The sequence below is a fragment of the Rhea pennata genome, chromosome 6 (assembly GCF_028389875.1).
Source record: "Rhea pennata isolate bPtePen1 chromosome 6, bPtePen1.pri, whole genome shotgun sequence".
Classification (NCBI taxonomy): Eukaryota; Metazoa; Chordata; class Aves; order Rheiformes; family Rheidae; genus Rhea; species Rhea pennata.
In genome coordinates, this window is record NC_084668.1 from 27065767 (window position 1) to 27084019 (window position 18253).

Consider the following 18253-nt stretch of genomic DNA (forward strand, 5'->3'; position numbering starts at 1 on the left):
CTAGCTGAAATGAAAAGAAAGATGAGGCTAAATCAAGTGACTGTTCAATTAATGTCATGCTGTAAGGGAGGTGCTCAGTACAGTCCAGCTTAGCGCAGTCTTCCTTGCTGAGACTGACACCACTTGGGCAGGAGCCAGATGTGCAGACTTCCCTTGAGATGGCAAATGAGTCCCGCGACTCGGGATTCCACCCAGCGTTCTCCCTCTGGGGATGCCTGGCAGGGACAAGGCCGCACAAATGAGCTTCTTAGGGTGAAGCTCATTAGACATCTAACCCTGAAGTTTTCGTTAATGACTTGTTCTGCCTCATTTTGAGCACTGAAATATCTTGTTGCTTATGAGTAACAGGTCAGCTGCAGAACTTGTCAAACATACCAAAGCTGATGGAGTTTGCAAAGAAGCCCCAAAACTTCTTGAAGAACTTCCTCCTCAGAAAAGCATGACAAAGCATTAACATAAGGACCAACACTGGTCCAGACAAGATACTCCACCTTAAGGAAGGGAACATAGTTTCCCCTTCATTCTCTAACAAAGAATTTGAGGAGACGACCAAATGAAAAATTACCTCCCCACTGAGAAGATCTATTACGAATAATACTGTTTAGGACAATGTTATCCAGGAGGAAGCTAGGTAGACAGTGACTGACAGTTTGAGAGGATGTACACAGTAGGGAATCTGCTTTTTAATAGTTGTCTTCTCATTAATATCACACTAAGAAAGAAGTCACTGAAGATAAATTTACCATAGAAAGCTCTATATTTTAGACTTACAGCACGGCCCACACACTGCCTAATTTCATAATGTAATTGATAAAAGGTTTGCTGATACTTTAAGTGCCTGAAAATCTTGGCCTTTTCAAGCTACAAATGAAAGGAGTTGTCAGTGTAACAAACATCAGTGATTTTGGCTGTTTTGTGAAGTGGCTGAAACCATGGGCATCAGCTTAAATGACTGGTTTTACACAGGCCAGTAATACCACCATTATATAATAAAATAAAAGGAGAAAGAGAGAGAAGGAGATTTAGGAAATAAAATGGAAGAGTGGAGTTTAAGGATTATGTGATTTAATACAAATGGCTAGAACATCTGAAAGATACTAAATAATCCCCAGAAAGGAAACAAGCTTTATTTTATATTCCTATGAAAATTCTTACATACAAACATTGTTTTGTAGCTGCTAATTTGCATCATAATCATGACGTTTACTTTCATCATTTGAAAAATAATGGGAGAAAATAAATCAAAATAATCCCGCATAGCCATATGACATCCCTGTGTTTGATCACCTCAAGGTAACAATTAATTCTGACTTGGATTCTTATAGGCAAGAGATCTGCTTCAGTCACAAACACAGATTTACAAACCACCCAGAGCACTAAATACCCTATTCAGGAAACTCAGCATGCCCCATCCAAAGGTTGGTCTCTTCTGAAAAACGCTTTCAAGCCAACCTTCTCTGCTTCCTTCCTTAAACTGGGAAAATTGGGAAGTTGGAAATTCATGGACATTAGCAATTCATGCCATTAGGTATTTAAATGAAAGCACAGCTAATAACTGCTAGACAAGCTCATCTAAGCACTTCTCATTGATTAACAGATGCATATTTGGTTTTATCCCCTTGATCTTTAGCTAATTTTTCTAGGAGCCTTCACCACATCCTCAGCCACCCTTTGCATCATGAAGTCTGCACTTTCAACAGAGATGACAACAGCTCCCTCAAAGCCCCAAACCTTCCTGCCCCAACATACTGCAGGCACAGTTGCCACGTAGGGACACCGCACTATTTTGCCTGCAGGGATGAATGAATCCTTTTTTATTATTTATTTTTATTTTTGTTATTTTTATCTACACTACACCTTTAGCAAACAACAACAAAAAACAAGCAGCAGATTTTTGTTACATGATCTTTATAACATACATTTTTTCCCATTTACTCTCAAGAACACTGTTCATATTTTTCTAATAAGCTTTGTAAAATATTTTTGACATATTAATACTTTATACCTCACGATACATCTGCAATGCAAATTAATTACAAGATAGTTAGAACACAATATAAAATTAAGGTATATTTAGTTGACTGGCACACAATGTAGTCCTTGATAGAAATAAAAGGCTTACAAAACGCCTTTAGGAAGGAAGGAACTTTAGGAACTTTCCATTATTATTGTATACAATTGACTACATTTGCAGTAAAACATAATCCAGCAACTGAGAAAATTACATCCTCAGACTTTGAGCTATTTTAAAATTGTTTGTAGCTTAGCACTATGACAAAGCTTTTACAAAAAATTTGATACCAATGTGATGTGACACAACTGAACCAAACCTTAATTTCACTCACAGTAAGAAATCACAGGATTAAGTAACACTGTGCAGTCTTTTAGAAAAGTTTATTGCTTCCAGATGGATGCAAGTTTCCTTTCAGCACTGACTGTATCTTCTGTACACAGGGTGCCAATGTTGCTATAAATATATACAAAATGCAGTTATAAAGATACATTTTTAAGCTACTAACACAAACAGGCTCGTATAAACTACCTCTCTGCACAAAGGGAAGAGAACTACACTGGAGTGATGTATAGTATCACAAATGTTCAACAGAAGAACACGCACACCCCTTTTAAAAGGCACAGGCCACATATGAACAAGCACAAATTTACAAGGTACCCATAAAATGGCTCCTCATTCCAACTGCGTGCTCCTTGCCCCATGTCGTGTAGCGCCATGTGTTTCACCGCGTGGTGCCCACTGCCAAGATGTCCACCTGTGCCCACAGCGCCGCGCAGCAAGCTAAGTATACGCTTACTTCATTTAGCGGTACAACTGCTGAATACACACTGCAATACGACACTTGAAATAAAACTGTAAACAATACATTTCTCTCAGCTAACTTAAATTTCAATGCCCATGCATACAATAGTGCCAAAATAATATCAACAGCTTTACAAAATGTTCTAGTGAAAAGAATTATTTTGAGGTATACCTGATGAGACAATTTTTCTTCAGAAATCATTATAATTCTATTTTAGAAATCAAACTATACAAAAATAATTGAGGAAGACAGGTACTCTGAGTTGGTTCAATATTTATGTTTTTATACAGCTTAGGAGTAATAACAATAATAGGTAACAAGTCATTTAAAGGCACATTTTTCAAACTTACCACAAGACTCAAAAAAACGAAAATCTTAGTCTTTTAGATTTGTATAGTCACCTCTAAGTAAAATAAGCTCATGCATTTGAAAATAACATGCAGAAACCAGAAAATGCTAAAATGTTATTCATGCAGCATTAAGTTATACTACTTAATCATAATGTCCCATGAAATTCAAAATTAACCGTCAGTATAAAAATGAATTTCACTTTTACATCAAACTACATTCCAGTACCTAGTTAAACACAGAAACCCAAGCATTTTCTGACAAGCATATCAACTGTTTAATTTTTTTTTTTTTTGGTGATTTATGCTTCAATGATTTCAAGGATATGCTTGTATCCTTGCATATACGAACCATCTTACACAAGAAATCTTTCTTGAGCAAGCTGCTTGACATCTCGTCTACTCTTCTTAACTCTGCACTGCAGCTACATGCCACATTTAGCTATTTATTACTAAGTGAAGAGTAGCAAAAAGCAGAACATGTTCATGAAAACCTGAAAACTAGATTGGTTCCCTAAGCAAAGCTCCTCACCGATTTCATCAGGCAAAATAAACAATTACCATTTGAGACATTCAAGCCCTTTCCCTCTGCCCTGAGAGGGGAAAGACGACAGAGAACTGCTCCATCAACAAACAGAAATACATTTACAGAGAACAGCAACATCATAGAGACCTGTCTGGATGCAGCTAGGATGACGAAGCAGCATAATACCAAGAAATGCTAGAATCAAATGGAAACACTAATAATATAGGGACCAAAAAAAAAAAAGATGAGTTTCCACTGTTGGAGAAATATGTGCCAGACAATAAGGATAAATTTCAAGCCTGTGATAATACATGTAACTTGTTAAACCTACAAGCTTTTAAACACTAGCTTTACATCCAATGGAGACACACACACACACACACCCATTACGAGACTGAAGTAACCATCTCACTTGTGGATCTCAAGAATTTCACTCACAGGCATAAAGAGCCTCCATGCAATTGCAGGATCGGGGTGGATTCATACCTGCACTTCCCAGCAACGAACACAGATGCATCTTCAGATCGACTCCAACAGGCTTTTGCAATCTATCATCATTATTATTATTATTCTATCCAAATCTTCCTCTACCATATGAAGCTTTCCTCACTAAGCTGAGAAATAAATTGAACAGACACTCAGCTGCATGTGTTAAGAGCTCAGTAACAATATTTGATTTAACCTTAAAGTGATCCAGTGCAAGAGTTATCATCCGTGTTCAAGAATTAATTTCTATAGGCATCTTTGCACACATAGGACATAACCCTTAACATAAAACATATCATTTGTTTTCTTTTATCCTGTGAACAAATATACTTCTATAACTTCCTTTCAGAAAATAATAGCTAAGCATACTGAAATTATACTTTTTCCTAATCTTAAGATTGAAGAAACTAAATATCCTTCTGGAATGGGTTACAATGATTTCAGACTCCTATATCCTATATGAGCTTAGCTATCCTTTTTTGGAATCCAACTTGTTCTCCACAAGGAAAATTCTCAATTCTTTAAATATAAACATATATTTCCAAGGCACTTACGGTTAAGAAACACAGAATTCCTATATGGTCTGCTATTGTACTGTAATTCTCATAAAATTAACCTACTGAGAATTTGCTAGACATAAAATAGACATTTATCAATAAAAATAAGTTTTTCTCCTTAAAAGGACATAAACCCATGAGCATATATGAAACCTTTCTGAGTTTGTTATAGACTGGATTCAGCAGAAGCTTGGTTAATCTATGCAGTTATTCCTTCAGATGTTGCATTACTTCAGAGAAAGGTTGGTTAGCTAGCTACCTCCACTATTAAAGTCAAGATACACTACAACACGAGATTAAGAAAACTCAATTACCACATTGCCTAAGATCATGTCAAAGGCATAAGCATAAATCACACCTGTCCTCTTTTTAGGAAGCCTACCTTCATAGCCAACACAGCCAAATGAAGAGTTTCTTAAGAGTTCTTACAAAAAAATGGTCAAAGTTGTTACACAACTCAGGAAGAAGCAGGCAGAACTCAGGAAGAAGCAAACGAGAGGGAAACATCTACAGCTGAAAATATGGAACTACTGAATGACAAGTCATGAAACAATTAAGACTGAATGGGGAAAACATCAAAAACCTGGGGAAGCTTTTCTTGCAGTGCTCACAGCAATGTTCACAATGTCATTTCCTCACATCCCTCTTAAAATAGCCCAAGTAGTCATTAATAAGGATGGAAAAGCTCAGATTCTGAGGTGGCTGCAGAAGAAGAGCCCCTACTATGCACAACTATGTTGCAAATGGAAGAAGAGGCAAACACTGAAGTTCAAATTCTATTAAAGAGAAATGTTCTTAATAGTACAGATATAGGTAGAGTTGTAGACTAGCAGTGTGCATGTTTTTATGTAAAATACAATTTAACACAATTGTACTGGTTGCTGGTACTGTAAACTGGCAATACTGGGTCACAGCAAAAATCCAGCTCAGTACCGTGTGTTAAATGGTTGCCATAAGGATATGCTAAGAGAAGACCAAGAATAGAGCAAACAGTTGTAATATTTCCTCTTAATACTTTTCCAGCTCCATCTGCTTTCATTTGGGACACCCTGAACCAACCGTGATTTCTAGGTATTTAACAGCCTTCAAATGAGACCTTCAGTTTCCAGCTGGATCCACAAAAACTTTTAGCATCCACAACCTCCTTTGGCAAGGAGTTTAACAGTTCTGCTCTTTACTGTATGAGCATTCTTTTTGTTTTAAGCTGGGTTACTTTTAGCTTCATTTTATGCCCCTTTCTTCTTATTTTGGAAGTCAGAGAAAGTAACTGCCACCTGCCGTCTCCAGGTCTTGGATCTGTCCCTTCCTCAGCTGCTCTTGCAGCCCCACAAGCGTAAGCCTGCGCGGGCACTCTCACACAGGAGCTGCTCCACGCCTGCGTTGTTGTGCTCCAAATGTTCTCCTGCTCTGAGCGCACTTTACTGGAAGGCCAGAACTGCACATAGCATTCAAGATGTGGTTGAACATCCGTATGCTCTATAAACCAACATTTATCTGCTTTTTTCCTCCATTTATTTCCTAGTAATTCTTAAATAGTTGTTAGGATTAATATATTAAGTGATACATGCTATTTTCTACATAAGCAGTCTACAACCATACATGTAAGAAAAGGTCTAGCTATAGCTCCCAATGTTGATCTCAAGCAGACGGCATTTAAATAAAGAAAAAAAGACTGATACATTGCATTATGCTTAAGTGCATCAACTCTTGATGCACTGTCCCGTTGCCTAATCAAATCTGTAAAAACGGACAAGTCTCTGAAGTTTTCTTGTAGGACAGATCCAAAAAATCTCAAAATGTTTCTATTTTAACTAAATGTATCAGTTCAGCATTTCTATTTTTATTCCATGCCAGCTTTTCTCCCCTCCATACTCCTTTCAGACCACACTGTTAACACCAAAGGCACTATAAACTATGCAGGCAGCCGTCAGTCCATGAAGCAGGCACAAAGAAAGCACATTACAAACATAAAAAACAAAGAGAAACAGAGAAACATATTTAACAATAGCTATCTTTCTACTATAAGCTCATTTTGAACTCTGCTCCTGCATGCAAGTGAATATTGCAACGTGGAACTTCCATACCGGTATATGTAAACAAACAAAAAACCCACAAAAAATACAGCAGCTTCTTTAAGCAAGACAAACAACAAACAAGTATATGCATAAATCACATGGTAAGTTCGGTGGTAAATTTCCATGTACATTCCACGGTTTCTGTAAAACAAGTAAGACCTGGGGACCAAATTTCCAAAAACAACATCTGTTTGTTTCCACCATATTTTAAATAATTAACTCCCCAACAAATGTATGCAAATAAAAAGCCCTAGTTCATTTTTTTGTTTGTACTACAGTCAAATATAAACATTTAGCAAATACTCTTTTGTTAAGCAGGGTTCTCTAAAGCAACTTTAGCTATTATTATTTCTCCATCACAAAAGACATATGGAACTGAAAAAAAGATCTGGAGGATCTTAGCTTAATCACAGCCTAGTTTAATGACTGCATTGCAATAAAGTGACCAAAAATCACATCTTTGTAATATTCAGAAGCTTTTTTTTTTTTCCTTAAAAAAAAAAAAAAAAAAAAATACTAAATCCCTCCAAGCAGCAGCAGCCCAGGAGCCCTGCTGGAGAGGAGGCTCTGGAAGGCCCCGCAGCATGCAGCTCACCGCAGAGAGCACGCGCAGCTCCTCACAGCCACCTTCACCGCGATCAATAGAACAGCTAAGCAATAATGGGCTGTTTTCACACAAAATATCACTAAGTGGTATTTTGCAATTTTTTTCCTATTTATTTTCAGCCATTTATTTACAAGAATTGTCATTTAAGTTAATAACATAGGCTGTCTCAAAAAGCCATTTTCCTACAACTATTTTTAAAGATGTCAAAGTTTGGTGTTTTTTTAAAAACAATACAGTAAGCATTTTTAAACTACTCAGACACAGAACTATCTGCCAAACAGCAGCAACTTTAGTTGTAGGTATTTGCTGCTGTTACTCTTCACTTGATCATTTGTATGTCAAACTTTGTTTTTCCAAGACTCCGTCTGCACTGTGTAAAGATTTGTTTCCAGGATACGAATAATTGTGCAGTACACAACATCTGTTGCTTTGCATTTTCTGAGCTTTGCAAAGCATATTTCCTATATTCACTTAAGTATATAAACGGACAGAAGAGATATATGGGCATAGTTCAAATAAACTGACAACAGCAACAACTCTGTACTGAAAAGCATCTAAGTAAAGCATCTTATAGAGCCTAAATAGACAAAAGCCAGAAAAATCAGAGCTACGCGCTGAATTCTGTTCATGAATTGGCCAATTGTTTAGAAGTGTTACACACAGGGAAGAAAGTCACAGCTAGATTAGAAAACTATGTGGCAAATAAAGTTACTATAGTGTTTTTGTTTGTTTTTAAAAACAGAGATTTAATATATCCTCACACTTACAACTAAGCAAGAAGCCAGGGAAGGGGGAAGTTGTGCTAGATCTTAACCATCAGTAGAATTTTTTTTCCATCCAGTCCCTTACAAAAGGGGTTCACATGAAAATTCAGATCTAGAATTCTTTAAAGCCTTTTCTCATTCTACATTTATGTCTAAAACTAAATTTATCAAATTTGTGCCTGTTGCCACTGGCAGGTGAGAGAAAACAGAAGCTTCATACTATTAGAAAGGAAAACTAATGCTTCCTTTAAGAAGGCCAACAATGGGTCTGGAACAGAATTTTTAAAATGCATACAAGTTATTTGGGTCTCATTTAAATAATTTCTATGATCCACTGTGGTTTCTGGCTTTAATTTTACAAAAACTAAATACTCTGCAGTATAATCATTCTAAATGCTCTGGCTTACAATCATATTTTAAAAAATATCAGATTAAGTATAGCTTGAAGCATTCTGATGGTTTTGCAACTTGAAGGCTTAGGCAATCATTATTTCAATCTCAAAGTAGAGCCATGTCCTCCTAGATAAATACACATGGCGCTCAAGATATGTTCCGTTCTTGTTATCTTTAAATCTCTAACATTTGTAAATAACATTCAATGTGCCACTCGCAGTACACACTACACAGAAACATTTAGCAATAGTCAACTAGGATGATAAATTTAATTTGCAAGTGTCATTGGAATTCACCTGCAATCTGCTCCTCCAAAATCACGCAGAATTCTGTGGGCCGCTTTATTCTTTGTGTGATCTCAGCATGTTCAAGTATTACAGCATGTTTATGCTACAGATAAGTACACATGTGAGAGCATCTCCAAAAGACTACATGCTTTCTGAATTCCATTGAACATGAATTGTGCATCTGGAATCTTTAGGATAGCCAAAAGAAATAGTTATGCATTTTAGCTGTGGGCTGTGATGCAAGTATCTCCTTTTAAGCTACTTCAATTCCAGCATCTAATCCCCTAATGAAAACAGACTACCTTGACAGATAGCTTAAAGGATGGAGTCAAAAAAAAAAAAAACCCACGTGGCTCAGGACAATCTTTTTTACAACTAGAATTCTCTTCCTCAACAACGTACAAATCACCAATTATTTATTCTTGGTAATGTCGGCATTGATTTAGATAACTGCTCTTTCATGACTTTGTTCAGTTGAGCATCTGTACGTGCTTAAGAGCCAGAATGTGCCTCCTACATCTGCAACATCCACCTATCCCAGTGCATGCCAGAAGACAGTTTCCGGTCTTTAGGAAGGCCATACCTTTACCTTTCTTGCTTTAAATACATACCGTGCACTTTATTCAATCAGAACAGTAAAGATCACAAAATTCTACGTTAGTGGAGAACACTAAGGGACAACATAGGCCCACATTAGAGTAAATTGAGGATATTCTTCAATCTTAAAAAGGAACAAACTGAAAACATGGGGCAGGAATAAGAACCAGAGGCACCCTGCCAACCTCTATAGAAACAGTTTTAAACACTTCCAGTTAGCTGTGGTGATAAAGATTCAAATACAACTCAGGACTTCAAACAAACGTGTCTGTGTACCAAACTCATTCCCCAAAAATAAGCTTGGCTAACACTATTCTGAATCGTAAGTGAGCCTCTGTTGATAACAGTAACTAAATAATGGGGACAGGGGAGTCACATGAAACAAAACTCATTGATTCTTCTCCAAAAAGAACTCGTAATTCCAGTACTGCCAAACCTCCAGCTGTGCAAGACATTTATTACTCTAGTGGACTTGCTACCTTTTTTGATCACTCCACCAGGAAATAGTGAGAGCAGTTACTTTGAGACATTACAGGAAGAAAAGTGTTCTCATTCAGAAGAAGCAGGGTATTTTAAACTGCATACTTTGATAATATCAGAATACAAAATAAATGTTCATAAAGAAATTTAGGTTCAATCAAAACAGATAAAAACATTTTAGATGAGTTACCTAGTGTTTTTTCTCCTTAAGTAGCATCACTTAATTCTTAATTACTTAATAATTGCCACTGAAAAGCATAACCACGAAATCGGTTACTTTTAATTCCTAAAGTGTTCATGAAGTTTAGACAGTTGTCATTAAGAAGGTATAACTAGATGACAATGCATATCAATAAATGAAGCCAGAGAAATATCAGAAGCCAAATTATTTTTTAAAATATTAGACAGGAGGATACCAAATCTCATGTACACCTAAATACACATTTAACTTTAAAAACTGCAAATAGTATTACGTGAAAGTAATGACTATCTTTGAAAACAAAATAATCAACCTCTTCTCCAAATAATGAAGGAAAAAAAAATAAACAAACAGATTACATTTCCTGCAGAGGTCCACAGCAAATACTTTGATGGTAAAATTTCAAATCCTACACAATGTAGGAGACAGGCAATACTGATGTTTTCAGCTCCTAATCATAACCTAAGTAAAATCCAATTATTCAGATAACATCTACACGTACACAATTTACCATGAATGAGAGATTAGAATGCAGCACAGTTATTCATACCAAGGCAGCAGTTTCCAACCTGCTAGCAATGAATTTTTGGTTACATTTATAGGCTTGTGAGTTCCCTCCAATCGCAGTGTTGCATGTCACATCGCAATTGCACATATTCAGTCACACCTGAAGACACGTTCCTAAACTGGGAGAGGGGAGTTTTTGATCTCAAATAAAAGGGAAAGAGCTCCTAAACTGCTGGAGGGGAGTTCCAAAACTTCTTCCCTAGTGAAACAGCAATAGGTTTAAAGGTGGTATTTCTCAAACTTCTTAGTCTACAAACAAAAGTATTTTTGAGACTCCTAAACAGTTGAAAAGGGATAATTCTAGTGAAATACATATATATATGTATTTATATATATTTATATATAATTAATTTATCAACTTTACAGCTGTACTCAACTCCTTAGTATGTCAGAGCATGGTGAAACCCAATTAACTGAAGAAAGTGACAGTTAATGTCTATGACACAGGAATCAATTTAGAAAAAGATCCTAGTATAATGTAATTGCGTAAGAACCCCAGCAGTAATTGACAAAAAGGTCAAGTTTTAAAAAGGAAACAGCAGATACCGGCACAAAACTAGCAGATGTTCTTAAAGGATCATCTGTACGAAAACATAAGCATATGTGAAAGAAATCCAACACTATCATGAAATCAGTTGGTGTCTAAAATAATGGCAGCTCCTTATGGCAGTATGGTAATAGACGTATCAGATACTCAACACATTATGGCTTTTTGTCTGCACATACTGTTACAACATACGTTGTAGAAACCAGGACTGCTGACTTCCTTAAAGGGAAGACAGTGGTTACCTGATCCACCAATGTTAAGGTACACAAAGAATATTAAATTATTCAGGTTTACGAATCTCATATTTTCAGCTATTTAGGCTCTTCTGTAAATTTTCTAAAAAGGATAAAAATATTTTTAAAGTACTGCACGCATTGAATTAAAAGCTTGTTTCTAGAGGCAGTGTGCACAATATAGTTGGATATACATAAATGAAACAAAACAAAGTAGGATTTCTTTGGTCTACAAATTATTTGCTGTTTGCTTATCAGCCCAGAAGCAACAACAGCTATTAGTTACTTGCTGCTCTTGTAATATACACAGTTAACTATAAGACACATCTAGAATAAGAGGAAAATTGCTTTTTGAAGTTTTGTTTACTTTGACTCTAAAAAGTCAAAGTAACTTCCTACTTTCTTTTTATTTTGGTTTTGTAACAGTAAAATAAAGACAGAAATGTATTAATCTTAGCATGTTTTTGTCAAGAAACAAAATTAAAAGAAAATAGAACATCATATTCTCAATTCTACTCAATTTATTGTCATAAACAGTTCCAGCCGGTAGTATTTCAAGAATAATCATAGAATCAGTAAGGTTGAAAGGGACCTCTGGAGATCATCTAGTCCAACCTCCCTGATCAGCAGGGTCGCCCAGAGCACGGCAGACAAGGTTGCATCCAGGCGGGCCTCGAAGATCTCCAGAGAAGGAGACTCCACAACCTCTCTGGGCAAACTTTACACTTGAAAGTTAAGATAAGCTGCTTACATTTGTTATAAGAAAAGACTGTTAGAAGAAAAGAGGTAAAGATGCACAGTAAAGGGACACAAACTGGGGAACGATATGGTAAAATGACAACTGAGAAGAGATTACAGCATTATTTAGAATGTAAGAGTGGGACAAAATGTTTCACAAAGCTGAAGAACAGAACAACTCACTAGCTGAGAGGCAAGATTAGTGTTTAAATAAGGAATCTGGCTGCATACTGTTGTTTATGACTTCTAACAAATATTAATTTACAAGAAACAAGAGACTTTTAGCCCTACACCACTAGCATGGACCAAGATCAGTTGTCTTGCTAATATATCATGATGGAAAGAAACCAAAAGCGTACATTAAAAATTCTGCTGATACATAAACCAGTTTATTCTCTCACCCTGTTGCACAGAAAGTATAGAAAAATAGTTAATTATTTCATAAACTAAAAATATGCAACAGAAGTGGGTATGGGGGAGCCTTTAGACAAGCCTAAACTTTGTCATTTTATGGCCTATAGGAGTTTTAAGATAGCAAAACCATAGCATCAACAATAGGAATTCTTGCATTAAGGAAGATCTTAAGAGTTATTTGTCTGAAAGCTATAAAACATGGAATCCTGATACAGTAGTGCCAAAATCCAAGTTCAATGTATACTAACACACATGTAATCCCAAACACACACAAACACAATTTGCAAGATCTAACAAAGAAACTTATTTTCTAGAACAAGTGTTTTAGTATCTTCTCTGACCCTCTCTGTAGGGGACTAAAATATGTACAGAAACCACTATTACATAGATTTTCCCACAACTACCTAACTATGAACTCTCCCAGATTCATCGGGAGAGGAGAAGGGAGGGGGACGAGACACACAGCATTAAGAAATATCTAAAAGTAACCTGAAATAAAGAACAAATTCTCATGCATTCCTTTACCTTAAACGTACTTAATTTCATAAAAAAAAAGATGTAAATCAACAAATTCTTTAGCTTCATGAAGCATTTATCTAAAAGACATGCAATATTTTATGAACTTCACTGAAAAAGATTTAAAAGTTTCTTACAAGTTTAAAGACCATGGGATTGTTTAACATTGCATAATTTCTTTATTACTATATATCTTTAAGATGTAAATCAAACGTGATGCGTATATATCACACTGAGTTACACTTAAAGTTATTTATTTTCATGGCTCTTCCTTTAAAAAAGTTGAAAGTTTTCCTGTTTTACCTAGACAACAGATAAATTACTTGGAGAAGTTATATTTGCTATACATCAGAAGTCAAATCAAAAGCTTTTGATTTGACCAAATAACTTCAATAATTTATATTTTGTAACAGTCAATTCCCATTTCCATTATTTTTACTGACTGACAGACTGACAGATGTCTTACTTTAGAGATCCCAAACAGACTGTTGGTATCTATTTCACCCACATCTGTTCCTAAATAGCCTTGGCAGCAGGCCACTATGCACTCAGAATTAATTCTAAGTCCTTTATTGCTAACTCATTCACTGTTCTGCTATTCCAGTGATTTCTCCTTATTGCTGCACTTAAACTATTCTATCTAAAACTACATACCCACACAAATATAAACATACATTTTAAATAACAATTTATTATGTACATTTAAATTACATATTGATCATTTTTACTTCATTATAAAAACATATATTGAATAGTATATTAACCTCTGAGTTGCTCTAGAGATCTTACTTCCTTATTAGTAAATGAATTTAAAATATTATGTTCAATTACTTACATATAAAGGCAAGTTGAGAGGCCTTTTATTCAAATACTCAGTCCAGCCTACAAAGTAGGTCCCTGAGGGAACAGCTTCATATACCCTTTAGTTAAGTATGCCACACACTTAAAACTACATTTAAAAGAAGTTTTTTGGAATGATAAAAGCCTCCAGACTTTGCACACCAGTAAAATACTGGATCATTACCAGTGTGGTTCCATTTCCCGTCTGATAGAAATCTGCTGAGAAACTGCAGTTACTGTCCATTGGGAAATCCTGTGGTTATCTCCAAAAAGATGCTGACAACTTGAATGAAGACTTTACTTTTGGTATTTCTTTAAGCAGCAAAAGGCAATGCTGGAAGAACAGCATTAAGAACACTGAACACTATCTTTGCTGAAGCTGTTCTAAAATACAAGTGATTCCTATGTCTACTGTGCTGCTAATCCTCTGCAATTCATTAACTTTTAAGCTTTAGCCATACTGAATAAAGATTTCACTCTATCTGTTCTTAAATATAAGTGATTGTTTTTTTCCATCCCTTGGAAAAGTTTCCATCACTTATATCAATGATTATCATCTTTTGGGAACTCACAAATCTTACATAATATTCAAATCTGTGTTTCAGATAGCTTTCTCTTCTGTATTTCTGAAGCAGCCCACAGCAATAAATTGCTCTACAGTCTGGAAGAGTATTATTAATGTACAGAGAACTCTTGAAGGTGTTTTCTTTTGATTTTTTGATTTCAGTAATTATTTTTATAGTATAGAAAAGCCATACCAAGAGGAGCTGGAAAATAACTAGTAACTACTTACTCTGAGCTGAATTTTGCATTGCAACATCCACTGTGTTGTTAAAAGCAAGCAACCAAATATGTGTCAGAGGGTAATTGGCTTCTGCAAGAAGAACCGACTCAGCTGAGCCCCACACCTGAGCTCCAACTGCAGTGTTTCTGATAGTGCAGCCAAGGCATGCATCTTACTGCCCGCTTTTCCCACTTGAAAGAATCCTCTCCCTTAGGCTCCACATTTACCCATCCGCCCAGGCCCTACTTCTGCCTGAAGCTTTATCATAATAGAGAGCACCCAGAATTCATAATGGATCGTGCCTATGTGACCAGGAAGGGGAGAAGAGGCTGCCGGAGAACTTACTGAGAGACCTTGGGAGTGAATAAGAAAGGAAATCATCAGAAATCCTCAGTGAACAGAGTTAACAAAACCCTCTAGGAAGCAGAAGGAAAAGGGAGAGTAAAGTAGTAAGTTTGCCTAACAATCACCTTGACCCAAAGCAAAAGAAAGCTCCACAGAAGCAGTGCAAAGGGGCACAGCAGTACATACCCTGAGGTTCATACCTGCTTTGCCTAGGTTTGATCATATCATTTACTTGGGAACTTTTAGCTGGAGCTTTAAGTTCCTCTTAGAAGAAGTTAGAGGAGCCAAGACTATATGAGCTATCAAATGTAAGATCATATGGTGGGAACTTCAGAACTACAGAAGATGGACAAAGGAGGACTTCAGCATGCCTGGAAAACCTGTGGTGAATTACTGGGGGGGGGGGGAGGAGAGTGGAACAACGGGAACAAGCCTGGCAATTCTCTGACTTGCCACGCTGGAGTGACTGTCTTACAAGAAAGATATTTTCTTAAAGCAGGAAGGAAAAGTACATAGGAGTCCAAACAGAAAATATTTAGCACCAAGTTCAGGCCATCTGGTGAAGTGTGTGTTCCCTTTCAGAGCCTAAGATAAATTATTTTAAGGCGGCTTTGGTTTGAGAAAGTGTGCTTAAGCCAAATCTAGGGGAATAGGATCTACGTGCACACATCACACACCACTACCGAACCAGCGACCCATCAGTCAAATCAGCCCAGAGAACGTATCAGCAGGGCTCACTTGGAGCAACAAAAGCTGTCCAGACAGCCACCAGCCATCTCCTGTACCTGTTCACAGCTCAGCCCAAGCACTGTGCTGCTGCTGCACGAAATGAGAAAGTTGTAGAGGTGGCTCCTCCCAGTACCAGTACACCTCCTGCACTGCCAGTACTCTCTGGCAATTGCAGTTGGACTACAAGATAGGTAGAGAGAAAAAAAACATCCAAGTTTCAGACTATGTATTTGGCCTCTGCAGCTGCAGAGGTGCAACCATCCTGATGAGATCATCTGAGAGAGAAGGAAAAACTAGAGGAGCCTATCATTGGAGTCACCCCCCATGTTATGAGGGCAACAATCCCTCTGCAGAGGAAGTTTTCAGCTCCTTCTCAGGTCATCTACAGATACAGGCAGGTCCTAAAGAAAGGAGTCACAAGTATTGTTTGGAAGGTCACATTTTGGACATACCTTTTGAATGCTGTTTAGGGAGACTTAGATTTTGAATGCCATTTAGAGAGTTCTCCTTGCAATGTGAGAAATGACCAGAAGGACAAATGGGTCTCAGAAACAGCCCACCAGTTTTCTTTTTGAGATGTTTTTCATTCTCAAGGAATGCAGCCTGGAACATCTCCATGAATCAACCACATATTGGACACAGGGGCTGGAATCCATGCTGGTGGAGGACACCTTTTATCTTGGTATCTAAGAGTTTGAAAAATCTATGATAAAAGCTCATAGGCTGCCACCAACTTCAAGGACCCTAGTTTCTGAGATACAGCAATTCAAACTACATCACAGTAGCCAAAACATAAAATGGCAAATTGGAGCACTGCACTCAAAACTAAACAGTTCATAAATTACATTCAGTCACATACAGAGAGAGCTGTAGATAATTCCAGAAGGCTACAGTGTTATGTAAGAGCATTACTTAGACACTCCTATTAGCTCTGCAAGAGGAAGGACCACGTGCACAGACTTCTTCAGAACTCAACAGTCCTTCCAAAATGCAGACATCCATGTCTGAACACAATATTGTATTAACACAGTTATAGTACTTAGCACATAAAAGCTAGTAACTGGACATGCGCACCACACCATATTCGTTTGATCTGCGTAGCTCTCGTATCCCTACACAGTTACACAAAATGAAACATGACTTCAGCTTTGAGCATTGGAGTGTTTCTCCGGAGCAGTAGCAGCACTAGAATCTGAGCCTTCCACAACATTCCTGAAGCTCTGCAGAGTACAGACCACCCCCCAAAAATAACATATTATCACAACACAGAAAAAAATAGTATTTGGAAGCACCGTTGCTTCCCTGCATACAGGGTCGAATCTCGGCCATATTAAGTTCCTTCAAAAATTAAACTAAATGAGAATTGGTATTTAGGCCTCAACAAGTTAACCATGCCATAACTGACTGCAGTTGTGCCGTCTAGAAACTCTGCATTCCTGAAATGCAACTTTATTTATAGCATAAGCACTATGAAGTCAAAACAGGCACTTTCAGGAGAATGCAAATAGTTTGGAAAGTAATACGGTGTGTTCACATTTTTGAGTGGGAAGGAAGAAGTGAGTGTTAAGTTGGAAACATGTTACTTTTCTTCTAGAATTTTTGTGTATTTTGTTTTATTTGATCAAGTAAAGCCTTTAAAGCCTTTAATCTCTATAGTAGTATCTTTGCACTGCACATGGTTTTATTGCAAGAGTTCCCAAGTCAGAATCTTCTAAAAACTTCTTCCCAGGTCGACCTTAGTAGCAAGGATAAACAATAATAAAGCAGAGCCTCAAGGCAAAACTACAAGGCCGGGTCGTACCCGCTCAACTCCGACAGTGGGACACAGGCGCCTCGGCACGAACTGGGGCGCCTCTCGGACCGCGGCACCCACCTGCGCGCCCCCGTTCGCGTAGCTCTCGGGGAGGCTAACGCGAGGGACGCCGGCGCAGCAGACGCCAGCTCAGATCCCCTTACTGCTCGGCCTGGGGAGGTGCGCAGACACGGCCTTCCACGTTTCGCACTTTTACTGTCGCGTCTGAGGGGCTCTTTGCAGGAGCAGCTGGAGGACAGATCCGAGACACCTGTGGCGTTATAAACCACTTTTTTTCTTCTTCTTTTTTATCACTATAAACCACTTTTTAAAAAAAAAAAAAATCACCTGCGTCACCTCAAGGCGAGGTGACTGCAATCCCATTTTAGCCAGCTGACTGCGACCCCGCTCACGGGATCCCGCGGGCGGCAGCGGCCCGGAGGCGCCGCGCGGCCCCGGCCCCGGCCCCCGCCGCGGCCCCCGGCCCGGCCCGGCCCGGCCCGTCCCACCTGCGGGGCTCTCGGGCACGATGGGGCTCCAGCGCAGCCGCCGGGCGCTCAGCACCACGTCGCAGCTCCTCCGGCCGATCTCGAAGATGCCCCTGAGCAGCGGCT

The 18253-nt window shown here is 37.9% G+C and overlaps 1 protein-coding gene across 1 annotated transcript in view; it reads right to left on the reverse strand.

Moving 5' to 3' along the window:
* Positions 1-18253, reverse strand: part of CERKL (ceramide kinase like) — a 56860-nt gene extending 38607 nt beyond the window's left edge. The window contains exon 1 of the mRNA XM_062578829.1: positions 18149-18253. The gene's annotated coding sequence lies outside the window, so the exon portion shown is untranslated. The remainder of the gene's footprint in view (positions 1-18148) is intronic.